Source organism: Bos javanicus, chromosome 1 (assembly GCF_032452875.1).
Source record: "Bos javanicus breed banteng chromosome 1, ARS-OSU_banteng_1.0, whole genome shotgun sequence".
NCBI classification, from domain to species: domain Eukaryota; kingdom Metazoa; phylum Chordata; class Mammalia; order Artiodactyla; family Bovidae; genus Bos; species Bos javanicus.
The window spans coordinates 152,857,470-152,882,170 of record NC_083868.1 but is presented as its reverse complement, the minus strand read 5'-3'; the positions used below and the strand labels follow the sequence as shown (position 1 = coordinate 152,882,170).

Below are 24,701 nucleotides of genomic sequence, written 5' to 3'. Positions count from 1 at the left end.
TTTCCAGATTTACTGACATATTGAGTGCAGCACTTTCACAGCATCATCTTTTAGGATTTGATCTAGCTCAGCTGGAATTCCATCACCTCCACTAGCTTTGTTTGTAGTGATGCTTCCTAAGGCCCCCTTGACTCACACTCCAGGATGTCTGGCTCTGGGTGAGCGGCCACGCCTTCATGGTCATCTGGGCCGTGAAGGCCTTTTCTGTGTGGCTCTTTTGTCTGTGCCGCCTCTTGTTAATCGCTTGCCTCCGTTCTGTCCTCACCATTTATGTCCTTTATTGTGCCTATCCTTGCATGAAATGTTCCCTTGGTATCTGCAATTTTCTTGAAGAAGAAAAAAAAATCAAACAAAAAGATGCAGCAGCAATGGGAGTTTTGTGGCTGCTGTGGTTGTTGTTGTTCTGGTTGAGTTAGAAGCCTGGCTGGCCCAGAGCAGCATGCAAGTTAGCCCCTATCATCCGTATACTAAACACGGCAGCCAGGGATTTTTTCACACATGTAACTTGGCATATGGCTTTTTGGGGGATTTGAACTCTCAATTAGAAGCTTCCTTTTGCCCAGAAATTAACGTGTAACTGAGTGATAAGAATGAATTCAGCCAAGACCGATCTCAGATTCCCATAAACACAACAGATAAGCAGCCTGAACATGAAGCCTTGAAAGCCGTGGCTGAGATGAGGCTTGCTCACCTGGACCCTGAGTCCCCAGCGCTCTCTCACTGCCAGACGCTAAAAGGCAACCAGCTTCTGCCTCGCTCCATTCTGCCAAGCTGAGGCCCCATGGCCCACGCGTGCAGGAACAGTCCTAGTCTCAGGCGGGACGCGCAGCGGGCAGTGGTCCACTCGGTATTCAGTAATGTATGATGAGCAGGTGCTTTGTGCCAGGCGGGTGCTGTGCTGGCCACTGGGCGTATGACGTGTTGGTAAATAAAACAGACATGGTCCCTTCTGTCGTGGAGACTGCAGCTCAGGGGAGAAGACAGACGGTGTACACACAAGAACAGTACAAATGCTGCATTTGTTCATGCTTCGGGGCCCTTTGCTTGATTTTGCCTTCTTGATGTTGCTCTTTATTCTAATATTTTTGTCATTAAGTGTCAGCTTAAATATAAGCTCCTCACTCTCCTTGCTACAGAGTCACTCTAATACCTCCCACCGATACTTTTTTCCTTTTCCGTTATGGTTTATCGCAGGATATTGAGTGTAGTTCCCTGTGCTGTTCAGTAGGCCTCTATCCAATTTTCTCATAGGTGTGTGTGTTAGTCGCTCAGTCATGCCCGACTCTGCGACCCCCATGGACTGCAGCCCACCAGGCTCCCCTGTCCATGAGATTTTCCAGACAAGGATACTAGAGAGGGTTTCCATTTCCTTCTCCAGGGGATCTTCCCAACCCAGGGATTGAACCCAGGTCTCCTGCACTGCAGGCAGATTCTTTACCGACTGAGCTGCAAGGGGAGCCCTTAGAGAACTTAAGAAAAGTTGTTTATCCATTCTCTACATAATAGATTTCATCAGCTAATCCCAAACTCCCAAACCATCCCTCCCCCACCACCCCTCCTTGGCAACCACAAATCTATTCCCTATGTTTGTTATGTTTCTCTTTCATAAATAAGCTCATTTGTTTCATATTTTAAATTTCACATATAAGTGATATCATATGATATGTGTCTTTGTCTGGCTTACTTCACTTGGTGTGATCATCTCTGCTGCTGCTGCTGCTATCGCTAAGTCGCTTCAGTTGTGTCTGACTCTGTGCGACCCCATGGACTGCAGCCTACCAGGCTTCTCCGTCCATGGGATTCTCCAGGCAAGAACACTGGAGTGGGTTGCCAGGCCCATCCATATTGCTGCAAGTGACATTCTTTTGTTCTTTTTTATGGCTGATTAATGTTCCATTGTATAGATATACCACATCTTCTTTATCCATTCAGCTGCCGATGGACACTTAGGTTGCTTCTGTATCTTGCTGTTGTGGATAGCATTGCTATGAACACAGAGCTGCGTGTATCTTTTCACATCAGGATTCTGTCCAGCACATCCCTTTGATTTTGTTCTCTGAGTAGCACTCACTGTTATCAGATATTTTCTTGTGTATTTTTTAATTATTATCTCTCTCTCACCCACAGGAGCTCAACTTCAAAAGGATGATCTTGTGTCTCTCATTCACTGCCACATCTGGGGCCCTAAAGCACTGCCCTGCGTGTAACAGATGCTCAGGAAACTTGGATGACTACAAGAATAGGCAATGACATAAAATTGGCACCTCACCTTTCTATCACATAAAAAAAGATTTTATTTTTATCATGTGCAAATTAGCTGGTGATTTTACTTACTCCTCCTCACTCAAAAAATTGCACTGACGTGATAAAAGGACAATTACATCTTCTGTTCCTCATGAAAAATCTAAGGACATCAGAGAGGACTGACATGACTCCAGTTGGATACAACTCGAGTAAACTTTAGTCAGGGGTGTTTCTTAACCTGGGTTACTGTGTGATATCCAGTTGGCATTTGGAAATCTTAAAACTAGTGCACAGACCCATATTACAGTTGTCACAATTCCGGGTGGGCATGATTGACTTGAGGAGCTCCAGCTGACACCCTAAAACTCATTATCAAGCATTTCAGAGCCTTTGTTCATCCAGCCATCCTGGTATGGAACAGGCACTGTGCTGAGCATGGCTGTCCAAAGACACACGAGACAGTCTGGCCTCAAGGTGACCATGGGGGAGACTGAGATCACAATTAGCAGTATTATACCCTGTGATTCATGCAGTGATAAAGCTGGTAGCAGAACACGCTGGAAGGAAACCTAATATAATCTGCGACAGTCAGGGTGGGGAGCTGCCTGGAGGAGGCATTCTTCTCGTTGAATATTAATGGATAGAGGAATGGAATGGGGGTAGCTGGGAGGAGAAGACAGCAAAGGGACGGGCACGGGGGAGACGCGTCCTGAATACTCAGAAAATGAGAAGCTGCTGTGGGAGCAGGAAAGAGTGGGAAGGAGGGGGTGAGCCAGGCAGGAGGATGCATCTGATGTGATGCTGCATCCCAGCCCTGAGGACCAGCTCCTTTCGTGCTCCTTCCACCCTCCTGTCTCTGAACCCTGCCCAGGACCTAGGCGCCTGCTGTGTGAGAGCCAGGATCCAGATTCATGAAGAACAGGGGAGCATTTTTGTTACTACTGTTCATTTCTTTGGGAAGAATTTTTTGCCTACCTTGGAGAATCTGAAGGTAAGCATTTTTTCTTGTGCTTCTTTTTGCTCCTGGTAACAGCAAGCTTTTTAAAAGTCAGCATATGTCCATTAACTTTGAAAACTGCAGCAAGGAATCCAGGAAATTTCCATTGTTTGGACAACGGGCAAGGAAGAGTAGCTTCCTCCCAGGAGCACGCAATACCCTTGTACCTACGAGGTTCATGGGGTCACAAAGAGTCGGACACAACCGAGCAACTGAACTGAACTGACCCTCCAGTTAGACATCAGGACAGAAAGACAGACAATTAGAAGAGATTAGCATTTAACACAACCGGGTTTTTTTTTTTCTGGTTTATTAGAAACCTCAGAGATCCAAATTTTTCTTTCCTCTTGCATGATGAAAATGTAAGTACTTCTTGAGGTTTTACTGCTTTGTTCATCAAAAACTTGGCCGTCAAAATAGCATCCATGTTACTGTAAAACCTGAAAGCAATTTTGGGAGAAGCACTGCAGTGGTAGATCTCCAGCTACCCTCCCAGGCTACTCACCAAGGGACACACTAAATTCCTTTCAGCGTGAACTGCTCAGCAAGAAGTCTTTTGCCCACATTTAAACTCTACCCAGAGCCCCCTGTAGTCTTCACGTCTGTCTGTCCTGCTGTGCACACGCTCACACCGTGGCCACTGACTTCCAGGCACAGCGCTCTAGGACATGGGAATCGGGGCAAGTGCTAGGAGTTCGTCAAGGCTGCATATTGTCACTCTGCTTATTTAACTTCTATGCAGAGTACATGAGAAATGCTGGGCTGGAAGAAGCACAAGCTGGAATCAAGACTGCCGGGAGAAATATCAATAACCTCAGATATGCAGATGACACCACCCTTATGGCAGAAAGTGAAGAGGAACTCAAAAGCCTCTTGATGAAAGTGAAAGAGGAGAGTGAAAAAGTTGGCTTAAAGCTCAACATTCAGAAAACGAAGATCATGGCATCAGGTCCCACCACTTCATGGCAAATAGATGGGGAAACAGTGGAAACAGTGTCAGACTTTATTTTTCTGGGCTCCAAAATCACTACAGATGGTGACTGCAGCCATGAAATTAAAATACCCTTACTCCTTGGAAGGAAAGTTATGACCAACCTAGATAGCATATTCAAAAGCAGAGACATTACTTTTCCAACAAAGGTTCATCTAGTCAAGGCTATGGTTTTTCCAGTGGTCATGTATGGATGTGAGAGTTGGACTGTGAAGAAGGCTGAGTGCAGAAGAATTGATGCTTTTGAACTGTGGTGTTGGAGAAGACTCTTGAGAGTCCCTTGGACTGCAAGGAGATCCAACCAGTCCATTCTGAAGGAGATCAGCCCTGGGATTTCTTTGGAAGGAATGATGCTAAAGCTGAAACTCCAGTACTTTGGCCATCTCATGCGAAGAGCTGATTCATTGGAAAAGACCCTGATGCTGGGAGGGATTGGGGGCAGGAGGAGAAGGGGACAACAGAGGATGAGATGGCTGGATGGCATCACTGACTCAATGGACGGGAGTCTGAGTGAACTCCGGGAGTTGGTGATGGACAGGGAGGCCTGGCGTGCTGCGATTCATGGGGTTGCAAAGAGTCGGACATGACTGAGCGACTGATCTGATCTGCTCTGATCTGCTACTGAGTCACTGGGGAGAGAGGAGCAGGGAGACCTCAGATGAGGGTGCTGTGCCCCTGTTACTGCTGCCCCTGCAGCTTCTTGGAGCTGGGGGTCTGTGTGCAGGTCTGAGAGCAGCCAGAGAGGAAAGGATTAATGCCAGGACTGTAGCCATCAGAAAGGGCAAGAAACAACTTTGCTAGATTTAGCAAATTGAAGTACAGAATTCTCAGTTAAATTTCAGGAAAAAAAAAAATAATAATTTTTAGTATAAGTATATCCCAAATGTTGCATGGGATATACTTATACTATATATTTTTTTTTTTAACTGAAATTCTAATGTAACTGGATGTCCTGCATTTAATCTGGCAACCCTTCCTGGTAGGTCTGCAGCTCACCCTCCACCTAGCGTCCCAGCCCACCCCTAGCCCTGCTGTTCTCTTCCTTCTTTCCTCCTCTTCTGGCCCGTCCTCCTCCTGTCATTCTTCCCCAGCAATACAATAGAGGATCTGACAGTAGGTCCCAAGTCACTGAAGCTCATTCATCAGTGGTATATTCTTTTCCCTCCGTGTGCATGTTTACTTCTTTGTGGCTTCCAAAGCTTAAAGACTTTATTCCCTGCTCAAATCACCCCAAGCAACGTACAAGCAAAGAGGGGAAATACAACGACAACCGCTTTAACAATTCAAGCCGCCCCTTCTGAAGCGCCGGAGAGCATAAGCGCTCTGCACCAGGCCCCTACTTTGACGGCACCTCCCTGGAGAAACCCAGTTCACAGCCTCCACATCCAGTTTTTGCCACCCAAGCCCAAGCCACTCAGCAGCTTTCATCTGGGGAGCAGAGAGAAATAAAAAACACTGGGAACAGGAGGCCGAGACAAAGCACCCAGCTACTGCACAGTGAGATCCAGGATCGTTGCAACTGCATTTATGTGAGTGTCAGAGTTCACACGTGGGGTAACAAGTGGTAGGTGGTATTGGGGAAAACTTATGATCATGGAGGTTGATGACAGGTACTGGTGACCTAAGCTAACAGGAAAAGTTAAATGGGTTTGGCTGTGTTGAAATACCACTGATTACATTTTGGTGAGCCTTCTGCCTTGGATGCCTAATTACCACATGGTGCCATGATACTTATGTATATCATTTTATATGCCTTAAATTAATGTTGTTAAATTAACTTTGTTATTAACTTTGTAATTTGATTAGAACAGGAGACCCAGCCTGTATTGAACTGCAGGATGGATATCTACTGCTCTGAGAAATTCAGGGCAGCTACGGATTGAGTCACAGTGAGAAGGCCCCATCCACGGCTCCCAGTAACTCTCCACTTTCTGGGTGCATGTGTACCCTGGGTCTCCTGACTCGCTTCTAACAGAAGGGATGGGGTGTCACTTCTGAGACTGGGTGGAATATGCCTGTGCCTTCTGCCCTTTTAGTCATCTCTCACCCTCTCTTGTTCTGGAAAAGCCAGTTGCCACGTCATGAGATGCCCTGCAGAGAGGCCCACACAGCAGGGACCTTGTGGAGGCCTCTGGCCAACAGCCACGGGGAACCTGAGACTTGGCAACAGCAGGGGAGTGAACTTTGAAAATGATCTGCCCCCAGGTGAGCCTTGAGATGTAGACAGACCTGGTGGAAACTTCATACAATCCTGTGAAAAGCTCCAAGCCAAAGGCATCCTGAGCACAGAAACTGAGATAATAATTTTTAGTAACAAAAATTCATTAATAATAACTGCTTCCCTCGTGGCTCAGTGCTAAAGAAACCTCATGCAATGCAGGAGATGAGGGTTCAGTCCCTGAGTTGGGAAGATACCCTGAAAAAGGAGGAAATAGCTACCCACTCCACCATTCTTGCCTGGAGAATCCCAAGGACAGAGGAGCCTAGTGGGCTACAGTCCGTGGGGTTGCAAAGAGTCAGACAAGATTTAACAACTAAACAACAAGTTCAGTTCAGTCGCTCAGTCGTGTCTGACTCTTTGCAACCCCATGAATCCAGGCCTCCCTGGTGTCTTTGCGACACCAGGCCTCCCTGTCCATCACCAACTCCCGGAGTTCACTCACACTCACGTCCATCGAGTCAGTGATGCCATCCAGCCATCTCATCCTCTGTTGTCCCCTTCTCCTCCTGCCCCCAATCCCTCCCAGCATCAGAGTCTTTTCCAATGAGTCAACACTTCACATGAGGTGGCCAAAGTACTGGAGTTTCAGGCAATGGCACCCCACTCCAGTACTCTTGCCTGGAAAATCCCATGGACGGAGGAGCCTGGTAGACTGCAGTCCATGGGGTCGCTAAGAGTCAGACACGACTGAACGACTTCACTTTCTCTTTTCACTTTCATGCATTGGAGAAGGAAATGGCAACCCACTCCAGTGTTCTTGCCTGGAGAATCCCAGGGACGGGGAAGCCTGGTGGGCTGCCGTCTATGGGGTCACACAGAGTCAGACATGACTGAAGTGACAGCATAGCATTCCTTCCAAAGAAATCCCAGGACTGATCTCCTTCAGAATGGACTGGTTGGATCTCCTTGCAGTCCAGGGACTCTCAAGAGTCTTCTCCAACACCACAGTTCAAAAGCATCAATTCTTCGGTGCTCAGCTTTCATCACAGTCCAACTCTCACATCCATACATGACCATAGCCTTGGCTAGATGGACCTTTGTTGGAAAAGTAATGTCTCTGCTTTTTAATATGCTATCTAGGTTGGTCATAACTTTTCTTCCAAGGAGTAAGCGTCTTTTAGTTTCATGGCTGCAGTCACCATCTGCAGTGATTTTGGAGCCCAGAAAAATAAAGTCTGACACTGTTTCCACTGTTTTCCCCATCTATTTGCCATGAAGTGATAGGACCAGATGCCATGATCTTAGTTTTCTGAATGTTGAGTTTTAAGCCAACTTTTTCACTCTCCTCTTTCACCTTCAACTAAACAACAAAGCAAACAACAAAATAATAAATGTGGGTTGTTTTGCACCGCTCAACTCTTGGGTAATTTGCAGCAACAGGTAAAAGAATACAGTCACTCCCTGAGGACTGCACTTGTGTGGTACTTCACTGAGAGCTGAAGGTGTGACCACTCTGCAGTGCAGACCCCCACACACACACCAACAGCTGAGGAGGCTCCAGTGTGCATGGTGATGGCGGGTGGGGGCTGGGAAGGCAGACAGACCTGGAAACTGGCGGTTTGCTGCACCCACATTGCCAGGTTCTCGGGAGCTCTAGAAATGCTCCTGCGGGTCACTGAACTTTATTGAAATCCTGCTGTCATAACCCTGATTCCTGTTTACAAACTGAATACCCAATCGCCCATGGAGCCCGGGAACTGTTTGGCCTTTGCCTTTGATTTACATTCGTGACCAGGTTCCAGGCACTTCTGCCCGAGACTCCCCAGATAGACTCTTGAGGGAGGGACGCCCCTTATTCAAGGCTCTCGGTCTCTTGCCTCCAAGTCTCCCAATTGCAACCTCAGCTGTGTGATGCTGGAGGCAGCTCCTCAGAGGGTAGCCCGGCTTCGTCTGCGGCGCCGGGCCGGCGAGTTGGAGAAGACTCTTGAGAGTCCCTTGGACTGCAAGGAGATCCAACCAGTTCATTCTGGAGATCAGCCCTGGGATTTCTTTGGAAGGAATGATGCTAAAGCTGAAACTCCGGTACTTCGGCCACCTCATGCGAAGAGTTGACTCACTGGAAAAGACTCTGATGCTGGGGGGATTGGGGGCAGGAGGAGAAGGGGATGACAGAGGATGAGATGGCTGGATGGCATCACTGACTCGATGGACGTGAGTCTGAGTGAACTCCGGGAGTTGCTGATGGACAGGGAGGCCTGGCGTGCTGCGATTCATGGGGTCGCAAAGAGTTGGACACAACTGAGCGACTGAACTGAACTGAGAGGGCGCCGCAGGGCTGGAGGCAGCTCCTCAGACCGTAACCCGGCTTTGTCGGCGGCGCCGGGCCCGGCCCACAGGGGGCGGTAGAGGGTGCCGCGGGGCTGGGGGCGGCTGCTCCTCAGAGGGTAACCTGGCTGTGTTGGCAGCGCAGTGCCGGGCCCGGCCCACAGGGGGCTGCAGAGGGCGCCGCGGGGCTGGGGGGGCTCCTAGGGTAACCCGGCTCTGTCGGCGGTGCGGTGCCGGGCCCGGCCCACAGGGGGCGGTAGAGGGCGCCGCAGGGCGGGGGCGGCGGGGCTGCTCCCTCCGCTTCCCTACCCAGGGACTGAATCCGGTTTGCCGTTTCCTCGACCCTGACCCTGGCAGAGTCAGCTTCATGGGGCCCCGCAGAGGCAGCAGCACCCCCCCTCCCGCCTCGGAGACTGGAGTCCCAGCGCCGGAACCCGTCGTCGAGTTTCTAAATTGGCATCATTTCAGTCTCTCCCTTATTTCTCGAGCACCCCCAGCCTAAGAGGCGGCTGCCTCGCAGATGCTGCCTCTGCTACCCTTCGAGTTCTCTGGGGCCTCTGCAGTTACCTCCTCAACAAGCCTTCCGCCTACATCGTCTCTCTTGGAAAAGCAAGCCGCCGTGATTTCTGTCTCCTGTGTGCACCCTGGCGGACACGGCCCTTGGCGTCCACACCTGGTCTCAGGCCTGCTCAGCGTCTCCTCTCCGGACCGGCACGCCCAACCCTCCACGGGAAGCCTGCTGTCTCCGTGCCCCAGGCTCCTGCGTCTCCTCACCCCCAGCCCAGCCCTGCCCTCGGGGGAGGTGAGGACCGCAGGCAGGCCAACCCCAGAGCCGGGACAAAGAGGGCTGAGGCAGGGGGCAGTCAGCGCAGAGAGGCGGCAGCCCAGCGCTGGCAGTGCTGTGCCCGGTGTGTCCAGCCTCAGTGGGAATCACAGGGGCTGCGGAGAGCAGGGGCCAACAGGCAGCAAGCGCTGGCCACCCATCTGGGAGACAGTTCAGCGCAGTTCAGACTCTTTGCGACCCCATGAATCACAGCATGCCAGGCCTCCCTGTCCATCACCAACTCCCGGAGTTCACCCAAACCCATGTCCATTGAGTCCGTGATGCCATCCAACCATCTCATCCTCTGTCGTCCCTTTCTCCTCCTGCCCTCAATCTTTCCCAGCATCAGAGTTTTTTCAAATGAATCAGCTCTTTGCATCAGGTGGCCAAAGTTAGGGAGTTTTCAGCTTCAGCATCAGTTCTTCCAGTGAACACCCAGGACTGATCTCCTTTAGGATGGACTGGTTGGATCTCCTTGCAGTCCAAGGGACTCTCAAGAGTCTTCTCCAACACCACAGTTCAAAAGCATCAATTCTTCGGTGCTCAGCTTTCATCACAGTCCAACTCTCACATCCATACATGACCACTGGAAAAACCATAGCCTTGATTAGACGGACCTTTGTTGGAAAAGTAATGTCTCTGCTTTTTAATATGCTATCTAGGTTGGTCATAACTTTTCTTCCAAGGAGTAAGCGTCTTTTAATTTCATGACTGCAGTCACCATCTGTAGTGATTTTGGAGCCCAGAAAAATAAAGTCTGACACTGTTTCCACTGTTTCTTCATCTATTTGCCATGAAGTGACGGGACCGGATGCCATGATCTTCGTTTTCTGAATGTTGAGCTTTAAGCCAACTTTTTCACTCTCCACTTTCACTTTCATCAAGAGGCTCTGTAGTTCTTCACTTTCTGCCATAAGGGTGGTGTCATCTGCATATCTGTAGTTATTGATATTTCTCCTGGCAATCTTGATTCCAGCTTGTGCTTCCTCCAGCCCAGCGTTTCTCATGATGTACTCTGCATATAAGTTTAATAAGCAGGGAGACCAGTTCAGTTCAGTTCAGTCGCTCAGTCGTGTCCGACTCTCTGCGACACCATAAACTGCAGCACGCCAGGCCTCCCTGTCCATCACCAACTCCCATAGTCCACCCAAATCCATGTCCATTGGGTCGATGATGCCATCCAACCATCTCATCCTCTGTCATCCCCTTCTCCTCCTGCCCTCAATCTTTCCCAGAATCAGGGTCTTTTCCAATGACTCAGTTCTTTGCATCAAGTGGCCAAAGTATTGGAGTTTCAGCTTCAGCATCAGTCCTACCAATGAACACCCAGGACTGATCTTTATGATGGACTGGTTGGATCTCCATGCAGTCCAAGGGACTCTCAAGAGTCTTCTCCAACACCACAGTTCAAAAGCATCAATTCTTCGGTGCTCAGCCTTCTTCACAGTCCAACTCTCACATCCATACATGACCACTGGAAAAACCACAGTCTTGACTAGATGGACCTTTGTTGGCAAAGTAATGTCTCTGCTTTTCAATATGCTATGTAGGTTGGTCATAACTTTCCTTCCAAGGAGTCAGTTCAGTTCAGTTGCTCAGTCATGTCCAACTCTTTGCTACCCCATGAATCACAGCACACCAGGCCTCCCTGTCCATCACCAACCCCTAGAGTTCACTCACACTCACATCCATCCAGTCAGTGATGCCATCCGGCCATCTCATCCTCTGTCGTCCCCTTCTCCTTCTGCCCCCAATCCCTCCCACCATCAGAGTCTTTTCCAATGAGTCCATGCTTCACATGAGGTGGCCAAAGTACTGGAGTTTCAGCTTTAGGAGACAGTGGGGGACCTCAACTCGTGGGCTGCTCACTGGTTTTACCTGCTGCAGGGGCACCTCCGTGGTCGGCTCTCTCCTTTCTTTAAAGGGCAGTGTTACAAGCCTCCCCAATGTTTTATGATACTTTTGTATGAGTTGGGGACCCATCCATAACGCGATTGCTTAGGAGGGGCGGCCTGGAAGGGAAAACGCGAAACTGTTAGTCGTTCAGTCGCATCTGAATATAGACTCAAATTGAGATGTAAAACGTTCCATCAGGCAATGACTAAGGCTGATTTCAGTATTTAAACAGCTGATGCGGTGAACTGGTTACACGGGCAGTGCATAATCTGAGTGCTTGAAAGGGTGGGGGAAAGGAGCCCCACAGGAAGCCGTGTGCCCAGGCTGGGTTCTCCGAAAGCGCACACTTAGGCATAGTTCGGAGTTCACGGTGTTCACCGGAAGTCAGCCCCTGGGAGGGAAAAGAGAAACAGGATGGCGGAGGAAGAAACTGTCCTGTGACGCAGACCCGCCAGAACCTCAGCCAGGTCTGGAGTGTTGCCCACCAGAGTGTCCGGCCTTGAGTCAGAATGGCTGGGTGCTTAATACCCAGCCCGTTGGTCCCAGGATGTGGGCTGGTGGGGAAGGGCGTGACCACCAGCACGGCTGACCCTGCAGGGGCTGATGGCTGGAGGCGGGCTGCCCGCTGTGCCCCTGCAGCCGGGCAGCGGGTCCCTCTTTGAAGGGGAACTGAGCCTCTCTGTCGCCCACCGTATAGTCGCCAGAGCCCGGGGGCGGAGGATCCCTGATGGAGGCTGGACCCACCCTCGGTCTGAACAGGGGTGGTGGAGCCGGGCTCCTGACGGGGATTCGGCAGGAAACAAACACCTGGCCTTGCCCTCCCTTCTGTTTACAATGTCTGACTAGTGACTGCAGCCATGAGATTAAAAGACGCTCGCTCCTTGGAAGAAAAGCTCTGACCAACCTAGACAGCACATGAAAAAGCAAGGACATTACTGAGAAGGTCCATATAGTCAAAGTTACGGTTTTTCCAGTGGTCATGTATGGATGTGACAGTTGGACTATAAAGAAAGCTGAGCACTGAAGATTGGATGCTTTTGAACTGTGGTGTTCAACTGTTGGAGAAGACTCTGGAGAGTCCCTTGGACTGCAAGGAGATCCAACCAGTCCATCCCAAAGGAGATCAGTCCTGAATATTCGTTGGCAGGACTGACGCTGAAGCTGAAACTCCAATACTTTGGCCATCTGATGTGAAGAACCAATTCAGTGGAAAAGACCCTGATGCTGGGAAAGACTGAATGCCGGAGGAGAAGGGGACAACAGATGGATGGGTGGCATCACCGACTCAATGGCCATGAGTTTGAGCAAGCTCCGGGAGTTGGTGATGGATGGGGAGGCCTGCCTGGCATGCTGGAGTCCATGGGGTCACAAAGAGTCGAACACGACTGAGCAACTGAACTGACTGAGTGGCTCCCAGAGGTCAGACCTGATCAGAAATAACCACGGGAGCTAGAGAAATCCAGCCTGCAGCTGTGAGTGCCTTGAGCTGAGTCAGGGAAGGGAAAGGACCCTGCAAGCAAACAGAGCCAAGAAATCCTCTCAGCAACTCTCCTGACTTTCTTTCCAGAGCATCAAGGCTTAGAACCAGGGCTTACTGACTGCCAGCCGCCAACGCCCCAGCCTGTGTGCTCCCCGTCCGGTCAGGCCACCTTGACTCACTGAGAAAAACTTCAGGAACGAAAGCCTCAGCCCCTCAGCTGCCGGGAGTGCTGGTGAATTCTCTTAAGAATACTGGAGTGGGTTGCCATGCCCTCCTCCAGCGGATCTTCCCAACCCAGGGATTGAACTCACGTCTCTTATATCTCCTGCATTGGCAGGGGGTTCTTTACCACTAGCACCCCCTGGGAAGCCCAAGCTGACAGGGGTGAGGAGTCTGCCATCTGGCCAATTATTTACAGTGTTAAACTGTGTGTCTCCACCCACTCAAGAGCAGGGAGTTTGGTTTTGTTCATAGCTGTATGTACACAGTGCCGTGTTAACACACAGTGTGAATTCAGATAAATTTGTTAATGAACCCATTCACTGAGTGCTAAGCCTATGCCAGGCACTGATGACATAACCCAGAGGAGCCTATGGGGCATTCCTACGACAGACTCCTCTCCCACACCCTCTGCTGTAACTCTTCCCTGAAGTACCCAGATAATAGTATCTCACGCATATATCCTGAGTTTTCCAGGTGCTAAAAGCCACCACCAAATGGAAGAAATTAAGCTTGATGATCAAGAAACTGCTTGATGATCATGAGCACGTAGCCCTCAGACCTACTGATGCCTCAAGATTGATAATGTTAACCCAACAGCCCTGTTACCACACCATCAGCCAATCAGAGAGCTGTGCATGAGCTGATCGCAGGCCCTGGGAGGCCCCTCCCTTTCCTGGCTTTTAAAAGTGCTTCGCGGAACCCCTTTGAGGAGTTTGGGTTTTCGAGGACAGTCTCCCTGGCTCCTCGCTTGGCCCTGCAATGACATTTCTCTGCTCCAAGCTCCAGTGTTCGGTATTTCAGTTTGTTTGGCCTCACTGTGCGTCAGGCACATGAACTTGTGTTTAGTCGCAATGATGCTTTCAGAAATTCTGATCTATGGGGAAATTAGACCAGTTGAAACATACTGGTAACACAGTGCAGCAAGTGGTCAAGTGACGTGAGCTGCTTGCTCTGCCCGGGCAGAGCTTCATTGAGAAGGAGATAAGGGACTGCTCCCCAGGGAGGAGCCAGGCAGAGAGGCCCGGCACTGGGTGAACCCCAGGATGACCTGAGCAGGCAGGCCAGTGATCGTAGAGGTATCTAGGACATCAGGTTCAGGAGGACAACGAGACGGGGGAGGCCAGGCAAGCCCTAAGATCCCACACCACCACTTCCGGAAACTTGTCAGAACGTGAGCATGAATGTGCCAAGTCTCACACAGGAGGCAGATCACTGCCACGTCAGGTCTGCCACGTCGGGTACAGTGGCAGGAAACAAGGAGTGATGTGCATGTCAATCAAGAGGGAGACAGCCGAGTCAATAAAGCAACTTCCGTACTTTGGAACTGCAGCTTTCAGAGGGAGTTGCGTCGGTCTGTATGCACCAGCTTGGAAAGACTGTACATAATACATTAGAGGGGAAGGGAGATTATATACTGATACCCACTTCATTCAAGTATGTGCACACATATGTTTATATAAACAGAAAAAGTCATCTGGAAGGAAGCAGACAGTTGGGACTGTGGAAGTGGAACAGACAAGGGGAGGCTATCACTTTGGGGTATTATATGAATCTGTTAAAACCAGCATGGATTAACTTTTAAATCAAGGGGGAAAATATATAAAAGAAAGTCCAGGGAGCTTGTGGTCACTGGGCATCAGGGACAAGCTGAAGGTGCACAAGATCAGGTCAGAATAATTGATCAAAACAGGTCACAGGGGTTAAAGCGAACGAGAGACAGAAATCAGGGAGGTGAGCTAGTTCAAGAGCAGGGCAGGGCGGTGGGGAGGGGCAGAGACCCAGGAGACCTGCGTCCAGGAGATGCACTGCTGACCTCTGCAGGGACCCACTTCCCGAAGCCTCGAGTGTGCAGTAGGCCTCGGAGGGTGAGGGTGTTCTCAAAAGGAGGTCAAGCCTTCTAGCTCTCTCTAAGCCAGCCCCCCTCCATCCACCCCGAGGAAAAAGAAGATGGACGGCTTCTGCTGTTTCTCACCAGCTCCTTACACCAAAAAAAAAGGCCTTTCTATTTTGCTCCTTGCAGGACCCCTCAGAGCCTTATTTTTTTTTAAGTATTTATTTATGTATTTTGGCTGCACTGGGTCTTAGGTGAAATACACAGAATCTTCGATCTTTGTTGCAGTGTGTGGGATCTTTCTGAGTTGCAGCATACAGATCTCCAGTTGCAGCATACGGAGTCTAGTTCCCTGACCAGGGATCAAACCCCGGCCCCCTGCATTGGGAGTGTGGAGTCTTAGCCACTGGGCCACCAGGGAAGTCCTGTCTTAGAGCCTTTAGCAAGCTTATTGTTTGCCTTGTGAGTGTCGAAGGCATGCCACGTGCAGTATTTCCAAAAAGGATCTAACACAGGGCACTCCTGCGTTAGGTGATAGATTTTACTTACCGCCAAGTTTTCATTACATGAGTATTATGTGGGTGCTTTCTCCTTGTCAACAACCCCAGTCCATCTTCCTGGAGGGAAAGGCCACGTGGAAAGAGAGGGCCTGCGGGAGAAGCCACGTGCCAAAGGCCTGTGGTGCCCAGCCTGAGAGTGGGGCCGTCCTAACCCTGCAGCCCAGCCCAGCGAGTGCAGCCCCCAAGAGAGCCAGCTGGTTCTAGTGGGACAGAGACCCAGCGAATCGCAAGTTTTGTGTCAAGCCACTAAGTTTTGGGGTGATGTGTTATGCAGCCGCAGATAACTAATACTCGCCTATCCTATCCCCAGTGTCAATCTGCTCCACTTGCAAGGAAAAAAACCTCAAAATGTGTTCATATCATTACTTTGTTTTTAATAGTGCCATCAACTATCTTTTTTTTTTTGCAATCCCTTTTAGCTTTTTGAGTAGTTTCTGAGCTTTATAAACATAGATCCACACTCCATGTATTGTAGTGAGAATGGAATTGTGGAAAACTCACCCAGTGAAATATTACAGCGTGAAGTAAACATTGCCACACACAATACCAAGGAAGGATGAAGCTTGGAGGCACAGTTATTGTATTGAAAACATCACCTTGCAGAAAACTAAAATACGGATCATTCATCTTTTTATATGGTTCTTGGCCATTTCTTCTTGAGTTTCTGCTACATTTCTTTTATCCATTTTTCTTTGGGATTGTCTTTTTCTTCTTAATTTGTTGGAATTCTTTATAAATTTTAAGAAGTGTCCCCCAAGATTGGAGTACTAGAAATTACTTGAATCTTGAGAAACATTTCTAAAGATAGAGTTTAAAATGACCAAACCAAACCAACCAATAAAAAAACACTCTGGAAGATATTGGAAAAAAGAACAAATAAAATTAACGTGTTACACCACCTCTTTAACTTCTTAGCTGAAAATCCCAAGACTCAGAGACCCAGTAGAAATTTGCCAGGAAGAGGCTATTTACATAAATCCACAATGTACAGAGGTCCTATTTCATATTTTCTTTCTACCAAAAGGAAATGCATCATTAAACTTGAGATATGACCCCCTTTTAAACATTTGCTGGATAGACCAATGAATTACTGTTCTTTCCAGTAGTGAATTTATATAGCACTAAGGAAAGATAAACTCCTTTAACCCCTGTAGAGTCACATTTCTTTCGCTTGGGTCACTTGATAGGGCCATTATAGACTCAGATGACGCGCGGGACTCTGTTTAATATCTGGCAATTTTCTTGTGCCTCTTCACTTATTAAAAGAATGTATCCATTAGCAGTCATTAGTACATTCTGTCAAGATGGGAGCTAAATTCTCCTTAACGGCTTAAGAGAATGCTTTTTCAAGAGAAATAATGGACTTAATTGCTCAGTGAAATAGTTATTGCTTTCTTTGTCATAACCTCTCCCTCCTCCCCGCAGTGGAATCAGACACTGCTTACCCCGGTCAAAGATCCAGGCCGTTTCCTCGCTGCCCTGTGAGTCAGCCCTTGCTCCAGCCTATGGCCTCTCTGGTGGCAGGCTGCTGTCCCCAGGAATAAGCCGAGTTCCTCACCCATCACAGGGAGGGGCCAAGGCCTGGAGAAAGAGGAATAAGGCACTCACTGAGCAAGCAGCTTCGTTTGGAGGGACTCTGTTTTAGCAACAAGCCGCATAACATGTTAGAGAAATGATCACCTGTCCTGGGACTCCACGCTGACATTAATCTCCTTTTTGACCTTTCATTTGAAACATATGCTCTGTGGAAAATGTGGTTCACAGGAGGGAGCTTGTAGGAGTGTGTGTGTGTGTGTGTGTGTGATTAAAAAGAGTTTTCTGTGTCACTTATTTATATGAAACCTTAAAGTTTATATAGTGAAAAGCTTCTACCTCTTAAATACGATATCTCTCTCCAGGCTTTGTCTTATTCTTACTCCTTTCCTCACAGGTCAGTCCACCCTCAGGGACATTTATAATTGGCACCCACATCAGCTAAAACATCTTCAGGTGAAAATAATAAAATACTAACTCACAGAGACAAGAGACATTTAATAAACCTAAGTGTCACAAGAAGTCTGCTGCTGCTGCTAAGTCTCTTCAGTCGTGTCCGACTCCGTGCGACCCCATAGACGGCAGCCCACCAGGCTCCCCCGTCCCTGGGATTCTCCTGGCAAGCACAAGAAGTCTAGATGTTGGCAAATCCAGACTTTGTTCAGCAGATCAACCAGGGCACCAGCACCTGAAGTTCTTACTGTCTTTCTGCTTTGTCACCCTCAGAGTGTCAGCCACACCCTTCAAGGTGCTGCTCCAACAGTTTCCATTCTCTCCTGGGAGGTCACTATCAGGAAGGAAGGAGATGAAGGCAGAACAGCCCTTCTCCTCATGGAGAAAATCCTTCCCAGGAATCCATGAGTCTCATTGGCTAGAGTTGGATCATGTGGCTCACCCCTGGGCCAATCAGAGGCAAGTGAGGTACCATATCTGGACTCAGGCTGATCATGATTTTTCCTCTCCATCTGGGCCCTGGCAACCAAACACAGGCAGGATTCTACTCAGAAAGGAGGAGGAAGAGCTGTTGAGGGGGAGACAGCTCCCAGATCCTTATTTCCAGCCCTGACAGTTCTGTCATCTGATTGCACCTTTCCAGCTATCTGGACTACCTACTTCAATGTTCTGTTGCCTCAAACACAGTCTGTCACGGGAAATTCCTTTTCCCGTCTAATAGGTGGCTCCTTTTTCTGCATTTCTCAACTTTTCCAGTGGTAGTTTCATCCATCCATCCATCATGGAGGTTGCAACCCTCAGAGTCATGTATTTTTTTAACTTTTTTTGTTTTAAGAGCTGAAGTTCCAGTACTTTGGCCACCTGATGCTAAGGGTCAACTCACTGGAAAAGATCCTGATGTGGGGAAAGACTGAAGGCAAAAGGAGAAGGGGATGGCAGAGGGTGAGATGGCTAGAGAGCATCACCGACTTGATGGACACGAATTTGAGCAAACTCTGGGAGATCATGAAGGACAGAGGAGCCTGGTGTGCTGCAGTCCATCGGTTTGCAGGGTCAGACATGACTTAGCAACTGAACGACAACAGCTTATTTATTTATTTGGCTCTGCTGCTTGGCATGTGGAATATTAGTTCCCCAACCAGGGACTGAACCCATGCCCCCTGCAGGACTGCCAGGGAAGTCCCCAGCATCATTTCTGATGCCCTCTCGGTCTGGACTGCCTTATCCAGTTGGTCTCCAGAGCAGTAGAATCTTCATCCCATGCTGGCTCACCACCCCCACCATCTCCACCACCTGTCAGTCACCTGTTCGGATGCGCATGGACCACTTCATTTCACCCGCAATGGGCGCCAGCCTCCAGGGCCATGTGCTCTGCAAGCAGACCCACCTTCCTAAAAAAAAGCCTGCAGCCCTCATCCCTCCTGGTCTAGAATGAGGCTCCCGTGTTCCTACAGGAGGAAAACCCATAGTACTTAGTTTAGGTTTTAAGATCGTCTAAACACTATCTTTTAAAAAGGATTCCCCATTATTTTCTGCTCCAGCCACACTAGTTGAGTCATTGTTCCCTGAAGTATGTTTTAATGCCTTCCCATTACGACATCATTCGCCAAGATAAGACCTTTCTGCTTTCTCTCTCTTTTCTGAATCCTACCTGGTCAACTCCTGTCTCACTGCTGAAATCTCCTTAAAATATCCTAGGCTTCAGTGAACATTTTCTCCTCTGAAATCCTACCTGCTAGTGGAAATATGAGTCAATTTTTAAGAAGAAATTTCAGGATTAAATAATTAGGCAAGAATAATTCTCTTATGGCCATATTACCAGTGCTTTGTAATATGCCATAATAATGCTTACATGGTAAATAATGATACAATACCCATTGTTCAATATTGAAGAAATTTTTAAAAAATATTCCATTCTGATTATTAAACTTCAGAAAGTTTGGAATTTTTTCAAAAGATTAAAGTATTAGTACTATAAAACAAGACTGCATCAGATTCTTCAAAAGGCTTCCAGTGAATCTATGCAATTTGATGTCATCTATCAGTGGAAAGACCATTCATTCATTCATTCACAGTCAGAAGATTGCAATTTTATTGCCTGACAACTGTCACCAGAATTCTTGGCAGGAGAACTCTCTATATTTAGGAGAATATCTTGACAAATTGCTTGAGGATAGAGAGTGAGATTCAGAAAGAATCTGACGACACTGTGTGTATCCGACACCACGCTCATGTCCAGGGAAGTGGAGGATTTAGCCTCCTCACCATTTCCTCAAAAAGAAATGCCAAGCCATTTAAAGAAAAATGGCAATGTTACCAAGACAGAGCATTATGTAGAAAATCAGAAGACACACAAAACTCTTTTCTGTTCACATATTTTACAAGAACTATAGCAAAAGAGCAGAGGCCTCGAAATTGCTCCCAAACTTAGGTGAAGGCGGCCCTGGTACTAAGTCACCCACAGAGCTTCTCTGAAGGAGTTTGTGCAGGTGTGGCTTTTGGTGGGTATCTAGGATTGTTCTATTTACTCTGGCTGTGCCACTTAAGGCTTTGTCAGAACTCTCTGAACTTATCTCTTCCTTTGGGACATAGAAGAGGGAAGCCAATGCCACACCCAAGCCTGCCTGTGTTTTATTTTCTAGATGCACATACACACTTATGTTTCTTTTCCAGAAGACTGAGTTCTCATTTTTCAATTCACATTTCTTTGGTAACGTTGTCTACATTTGTAGTGATGCTTTTGGTTGCAAGTAAAAGAAAACTGCTTTTCAATCAGCTTATACCCTAAAGGAGACGGATGTGTTCATGTAGCTGAAACAGTCCAGATGCTGGGTGGCCATCAGGTCTGGTTCCACAAGTCCCCAATCTGCTTCTCTGTGATTTCCTTGTCCCCTGCCTCTTTTGTGGGCTGATTGCACACTCAGGCTGACAGCAAGGTGACTGGTGCATTTCCTGACCTTGCAGCCTGGCCACAACAACGTCCATTAGAAGAATCATCTCATCCAGCAGCTCCACTCTTAAGATCAGAAACCCTCCTGACCAGAAACCCCTACCAAACCTTCCATTTCATCTCACTGGTCAGAATTTGGTCACATGACCACTTCTAAACCAATCTCCTTGGCCTGAGGAATGCCACATGCTGATTATCTAAGATCTAGATTCTGAAACTAATCTCTGGGGCAAGGGGGCAGGATTACTCATGGACCAATCAAACCCCCGTGCAACTGCAGGTGGAGTTAGCTTCTGTAAACCTCGGGCAGGTGGGGGGGTGGGGGGCAGAGTATCTTTGAGCAAACGAAACAAGGGTGCTCCCAGAACGAGGCGAGAGGGAACGGACGCTGAATCGGCATCTTCAGAGTTTGTTCTGTACAAAACTGTAGAATGCCCACTTCAGCCTGGGGATCTGAACCGGATACGGGGCGTCTGGTAACCAAAGGCCCGAATGTTCACAGAGTTCAAGTCTGCTAGATCTTTATCTAACAACGTCTAAAAATGTCCACACGGAAATGAGAAACATGTAAATAATTGCAGCTCTGTGGGTGACTGTACCGCAGCATACGTGAAGCCAGTTGTTCCCACTCCACATGGGAGACTAATCAGCTTAATTACATGGCAAAAAACAACTCAGGAACCAAAACTGCCCCAGGGTTTCATCAGAGGCAAATAATAGAAGCTGACAAATACACTTTTTCCAAACAGAAAAAATAGGTAAAATCTTGGAAAGGACCTATCAGCAGTGAAGTGGTCTTTAATTGCTTTCTTTAAAAGGAGCTGGTAAATACACTCTTTTCAGATAGAAAAATAGATGAAATGTTGTAAAAAAAATCAGAGACGGCAGTTTTTAATTGCTAATCATTAGTATCCATTTTTATTCCTCCACCAAGCTTACATTCAGAATTTTCTTAATGCTTTCAAAAGACTGTCGGTTCCGTGGCAGTGGTGGGCAGCCTGTGAATCCCTTCCTGCTTTAAGCTCAAATTGACTTGGAAGTACAGTTGACCCATTCTTCCAACAAAACAGCTATTGAGGGCCTCTGAGGTACCAGGCTGCCCTGTGCCCATCGCATCATCACGTGGTCAGCCAGCTGCCTCCCTCCCCTGTCAGAGGAAGGGGGCTCCTTTGAAGCCATCATCCGATATCCCCTGTGACATTAGGCCTTCTTTTGAGCTGCCTTGACCCTTCCTCTGATGTCTGTTCAGATGGGTCACTGACTTATTGGGCTCCCCCTGCCAAGAAAGAGCTGCATAGAGTGCGATGTGGGAAGGGAAGACAGAAATCACTAACAGAGTTCTCACTCCAGAGACCCTGGCAGCCTTCCTGGAGATGGAGCTCCACCAGGAAAGAAAGCAGGACACACACAGATCGGAGAGCTGGAAACCTGAGACCCAGAGGGTAGGCAGGACAGGAGGGAAATGTGTCTTTCAATCCCAGGTTAACTCGGAATGCATCTGGGATGAGAACAGCTCCTGCTGCTAAGTCGCTTCAGTCGTGTCCGACTCTATGCGACCCCATAGACGGCAGCCCACCAGGCTCCCCTGTCCCTGGGATTCTCCAGGCAAGAACACTGGAGTGGGTTGCCATTTCCTTCTCCAATGCATGAAAGTGAAAAGTGAAAGTGAAGTCGCTCAGTCGTGTCCGACTCTTTGAGACCCCATGGACTGCAGCCCACCAGGCTCCTCCGTCCCTGGGATTCTCCAGGCAAGAGTACTGGAGAAGGGAGGCTGCACCAATAGAGAACAATGGGAATGAATGAGGGGAGTAAAGGCTCTGGAAATTAGAGACAAAAGTAGGCCTGGTGAGCAAACGAAAGGGCAAATAGCCTGCGTCTCAAAAGCAGGGGTGTGATGTATATGTGTGTGTGATTGTGTGTGTGTGTGTGTGTGTGCCTATTACTGTGTATCTGTGTGTGCGTAAGAATGAAGTTACACTCAGTGCTCTGTGTAGTCTAAGTAGGAAGCAAATCCCAAAAAAGAGATGGTGGTGGTGGTGTAGTTGCTAAGTTGTGTCTGACTGTCTGACTCTTGCAACCCCGTGGACTGTAGCCCTCCAGGCTCCTTTGTCCATGGGATTCTCCAGGCAACAATACTGGAGTGGGAGCCATTTCCTTCTCCAGGGGATCTTCCCAACCCAGGGATCGAACCCAGGTCTCCTGTATTGCAGGCGGATTCGTTACCGACTGAGCTACAAGGGAAGCCCCCACAAAAAAAGGGGGGGGCTGGATATATGTGAACATAAAGCTGATTCACTTTACTGTACAGCAGAAAGTAACACAACATTGTAAAACAACTATACTGCGAGAAAAATTAATTTAAAAGCAGAATGAAGTTCCAAAGCTCACCCCTTAACAGAGACAAGATCGACAGGATCTGACCACACGTGCCTCTGCAGAAAATTGGAAATGGTCCACACAGGTTTTCCACCCGAGGTTTTCCAATCCTTTTGGACATAAAGTCCTCTATTCTGATGGCAAAAATAACTGGCCACCTGTCCTCTTCTGCTGTTTATCAATATCTGCGGATTGGGAACATACGTGATACCCGCGGAGCCCCCACTGCACTCACGGGCCTTTGTGGAGCTAAGGTAAGAGAGGGCTGCTTACGCGGACCTCTTCGGCAATGGTGCTCCTTCTCAGGGTGGCCTCAGCCCCAGAGCAGGACAGACGGCCCATGGAAGAGAGCTGGGGCTGGTGCTCAGTCCTCAAGTGAGTCCCTCAGGTGGGCACCTTGGCGAGAGGAGAGCAGATGCCCCCATTCTGAGGCCCCGAGGACCGAAAAGCGCTGAGGGCTCAGGAAGACTTCATCATGAGATGGTGTTTGGGTCACAACACCAGCATGCAGGTGCATCTGAAAAATAGTCATCCTGTGCTTCACAGACAAAGCTTTGGGCACTGAAAAGGATTCGGATACTTCTTGCCATGACTGCCCCTCCCCAAGGCTCTGTGGTCCACAGCAGGGGGTTCAGACTACCCCAACTTCTGTCTAAGGGCCACAAGGGGCATTAATCAGGGGGGGGCACCCCACACTCAGTTCACAGCTGCAGACCAAGAGGGCGAACCGGAGAGAGAAGGAAGGCAGACTTAGCACTTTGCCCCAGCAAACAGATCACAGGACTTCGTGCTAAATGAATCCCTTCACATTTTGTTCACACATTTTTGTGTGTCTGTGGAAAACATGCCAACACATCAATAATCTTAACATAAAATTCTGAGTTATTAATATCCTTTAACTATAGCCATGAGTTAACTTATTCACTCAAGCATTCCAGCATAACCAAAATGTACCGCTTTAAAAGCTACCTGGAGGTATTGTTTTCCACGCAAAGGGCACAGATTCCATAGACGAGCACTCCAACTTTGTCCCCTCACTCCCACATCCAGCCAGGCCCTGGGGTCAAGGAAATAGGAAAATAAGCCTTGATATCTGTTACCTGTTCTCTTGAGCCTTCACGATACTTTGTCACAAGGCCTTTTATACTGTATAAGGTATTCATTTTAAGGCTTTTATTAAACCACAAACCATAAACCGCAGAATAACTTTTGAGAGTTAAGAGGAAGTTTTGTTTTCACAATAAACTTACAAGTTAACAGAGCGAGTATTATATCTTTGCCTGATGAATAGATTGAGGATAGAGGGACAGAGATGATACTCTCAAAGTATTAGGGGAACGAGTCCGTGAAAAGGTACCTCCGCTGCATGAAGCCGCTTTATACAGGGCGAGTCTCATTCACAAGTACCGGAGTTCTCACCTTTTTAGTTGAAGACAGCTTCCTGCGGCGTCCAGTAGACTTCACCTCGCACCCGTCCTATACGTAACAGTTTGCACCTGCTAAGCCCCGACTCCCCAGCCACCCCTCCCTACCCCCTCCCCATGGCAACCGCCGGAATGTGCTCTGTGTCTGTGAGTCTGTTCCCGCCTCACACAACAGTCCCCTTGTGTCGTATTTTAGATTCCCCACATGAGTAATATCATATGATATTTGTCTTTCTATGACTTACTTCGCATAGTATGATGATAAAGAATGAGTAATGCCCACTGCAGCTGATTTCCAGCTCTGAATGCAGACTTGGGAAGAGATGTATCAATAGCACAAAATTATTTGCTGTTTGTACCATAAAACGTAGTAGAATAACTGGGAAGTGAAGGATTTTGAGCTTTTGTTGAAACTGTTTTTGAATATAATTTATT

General features: G+C 48.3%; 1 long non-coding RNA gene across 3 annotated transcripts; it reads right to left on the bottom strand.

Annotated features, from left to right (window-relative positions):
* Nucleotides 1-11,257: 11,257 nt before the first annotated feature.
* On the bottom strand, nt 11,258-24,364 carry LOC133252500 (uncharacterized). 3 transcript variants are annotated; one of them, XR_009737960.1, is made up of 4 exons: nt 24,262-24,364; nt 23,812-23,899; nt 16,976-17,111; nt 11,258-11,553 (listed from the first exon to the last, which is right to left on the bottom strand). It is a non-coding gene; the product is annotated as an uncharacterized LOC133252500 (long non-coding RNA). The 3 variants fall into 3 exon arrangements; XR_009737957.1 differs by lacking the exons at nt 11,258-11,553; nt 16,976-17,111 and adding an exon at nt 21,299-21,742 and having other exon boundaries at nt 24,200-24,364; XR_009737956.1 differs by lacking the exons at nt 11,258-11,553; nt 16,976-17,111 and adding an exon at nt 21,301-21,742.
* Nucleotides 24,365-24,701: the final 337 nt, after the last annotated feature.